The sequence below is a fragment of the Manis pentadactyla genome, chromosome 7, assembly GCF_030020395.1.
Source record: "Manis pentadactyla isolate mManPen7 chromosome 7, mManPen7.hap1, whole genome shotgun sequence".
NCBI classification, from domain to species: Eukaryota; Metazoa; Chordata; class Mammalia; order Pholidota; family Manidae; genus Manis; species Manis pentadactyla.
In genome coordinates this window covers 93430965-93434117 of record NC_080025.1, presented here as the reverse complement: position 1 = coordinate 93434117, position 3153 = coordinate 93430965, and positions in this window count along the sequence as shown.

Below are 3153 nucleotides of genomic sequence, written 5' to 3'. Positions count from 1 at the left end.
TAAAATTTCCAACTAAATAAAGCCGCCTTCTTAGAAGAAGAAAGAAGTCTAGAGAGAGAGAACAATCACTGACAGCCAGTTACAATGCAGCACAATTGGAATTCTGATAAGGACTGAGCCAGAACTGCCCATCCACTCAGAAGTATAAGTACAATGAAGACATAAAGCCAAACCCAGAAGGAAAATCTACTGTATGAAGAGTGGCAGGACTGGCATTCTTGTTTTCTTAAAAGGCACTTAATGTGGTTATGATGGCACTTTTACAATTTAAAGGCTAAAGACAGACCAAAGAGAACAAACATCAAACACAGAGCAAACATGACTTCATGGCAGCCATTTCATTTCTTTGTGTTAACAGAGCTCACAAAAACAGTGTATGTGGTAATTCATAGGCAAATGTCTGAAAGGAATCAGCTAGCTATGCAGAATTTCCCCCAATTTAAAGATCTAAATATTTAATCATCAATGCCAGCAAATAGATGAAAAAGGTGAAGCATAGTAGTAAAATATCAAGAACTAAAGAAACTGGATCACATAACATTGTTTGCACCAAATGATAAACATGTCAAATTGGACTTAATTACCAATGATGTCTACAATTTTGCCAGCTGCATTATAATTCAAATCACTCCTCCACTTCTTTGCCAAGATATGTTTGAGAATTTGTTTTGTGATATATGAGAACATCATGTAAAAGTACCAATTCTAGATTGAGTTTAAAAATCCACAAATTCATTTTTCAAATTGCATGAGGGCATATTATCCAAAAAACATGGTTAAGTAAATTAAGAAGGGCATTTGCCTATTAAAAATCATAGAAACTTTCATGTTTAGGGAACTGGAGTTAGGGGTGGTAGGGAGGATTTCCTGAAAAATCAAACCACTATTTATCATTAATTTCACCATGAAGGCTTTGCCTTAGTATAGTACTTATTGATCATAATGTTCAAAAGATACAAGTCTGAGGGATAATGTCATTTTGTCTATAATGAGATTATGGTGGATTCTGGAGAGAGCACTGGATTTGAAGTTAGAAGATCTATGTATTGGTCTACCTATTGTCAGCTGTGTGTCCTTGGGTAAGCCACTTCATAGCTCTAAAATCTAAATTCCTCAGGTGATTTCACATAAAGATGTTGGAATGTTTAAGTGAGATAGCATGTGCCAGCATTTGCAAAAAAATTAAATGCCTCATAAATGTCAGTTATTTATTGCTTATGTATAATTTTAAAAGAAACTTTTAAACTATAATCAAAACCAAAACAGAATTAAGTTTAAAAAAACCTCTTGACTAGAAGCAAGTTTCATCTGCTTTCATTACCTTGCACCTCATAATATTCATTTTGAAGTTCTTTTTTTTTTTAAGATGTAGGGTCATAATTGATGGGCTCCAATAGAACACAATCCAGAACTTTGGAGAACAAAGAAAAGATGGATATTTTTCAAATGCTATGGGGGAAATATAGTAATTAAATAATACGTTTTCTGAGAATCTTGATACTCAAAATCCCTATGCAATTAACCATTCCTCTGTCCCTTCCTGGTTTGGGTTAGTAATTGTATTCTCTTCTTTTACAAAGCTCAACTAGTAGCAACCCTTAGGTCTTAGGCCTGTATTAGCTATGCCACCAATAAACCTTTCAAGTTGCCACTGACTCAAATAAAACCTTCACATCAGCTCGTTTGTGCCTTGTTCCTTTATCTGCTGTACCTGCTTGAAATATTACATTCTTTTCTAACAGATGGAGACAGTGGCCTAAAGCAGGCACATATTCCTTCTGCTATCAGTCTGTACCTTGAGAGAGACAGCCACATCTGAAAATCCTCAACAGGAAAACTTTCTGTGAAAAAAAAGACAAAGTACTGCTAAGTATTACATAGAAGAAAAAACTTAGTTGGAAGTTTCTTCTCATACAGAGTCTTATACTCAGCAAGCTGAAGTTTTGGCAGGGGTGACACTAATTGCTTCTTTGAGTTCTTCTATGACAAGCCTATTTTAGGGGAAAATGGAGTTTGGTTACTATATTAGTAGTTCCATTTTAGTCTCAAAAAGAGTAAAAATAGCAAAAGCAGTAATAACAATACCTGACAATTATACAGCACTTACTGCACATCATATACTGGCCTATGCATTTTATGTATTATTTCATTGTCCCTGTATGTCACCAACACTATCTCCAGGGTATGAAAAAGCATCCAGTATTTATCCCAATGTTACCCTTAACATAACTAACAATACTCTTTAGGAAACTCTGAAGCAGTTTGTAATGACCAGCTTCCTGAACAAAATTCACAAGTCCCACCCTCATCACAAAACCACCATCCACCAAACAAGGGAAACAGTCTTATTCCCCTCTCGTGCAGCTCATGCGGCCTTGGTAGAAAAAAGCAGGTGACAGTCTGAGAAGCAAAATTTCATGAGGAATATGAGAAAGAAGTTCTCTTCCAGATAATATACAAATAAGAAACTAACTCTTCCCTGCCTAAATTGAGGGAAGCAAAATCCTACTCACTCCTGGTGCAAAAGGTCTTTATAGCAGAAAGATTTTTGCTAAGTGTTAGCAGAATCATTCACACTGAGAAGACATCTGTTTCCCAAAAATTGCACTTATTTGTGCCATAACAAATAGGAAGAGAAATAACTGGAGCTAGTAGAAATACTTGAATCACAATAGTTCAATGCTTCAAAGATGGCATATGAGCAATTGCAGATATAAACAAAGTGTTCTGCAATGAGGATATGGGCTCAGGTGCAAGGAACCCATCAGTAGGATATGGGTCTGTGAGATGTGTGGGTCAGTACAGATCATGGAAGCAAAGACTCAAAATGAGGATGGTGACTGGAGGGGGGCTTATATGACTATGTGCTCCACCAATATTCCAGTGGGCGAACAGGTGCACATCAGACTGTTTGCTGCTTTGTTTGGTTTGATTGAATTAAAAACTGAATTTGGTTGTTTATGAATTCAATTCATCTTCAACCAGTCTTTTGTTGAATTTACACATCTACTATCTTATGCTGCCTTCATGTCTTGTTAGAGAGAAGAATTCCCCAGCCTGTTACAATCAGTCCAAAGTGTGGTCATTAATTTGAGAGGGTCTATATAAGACAAAGCATTGAAAAAATACTTCCCTTGAATCAGCACAACTTTG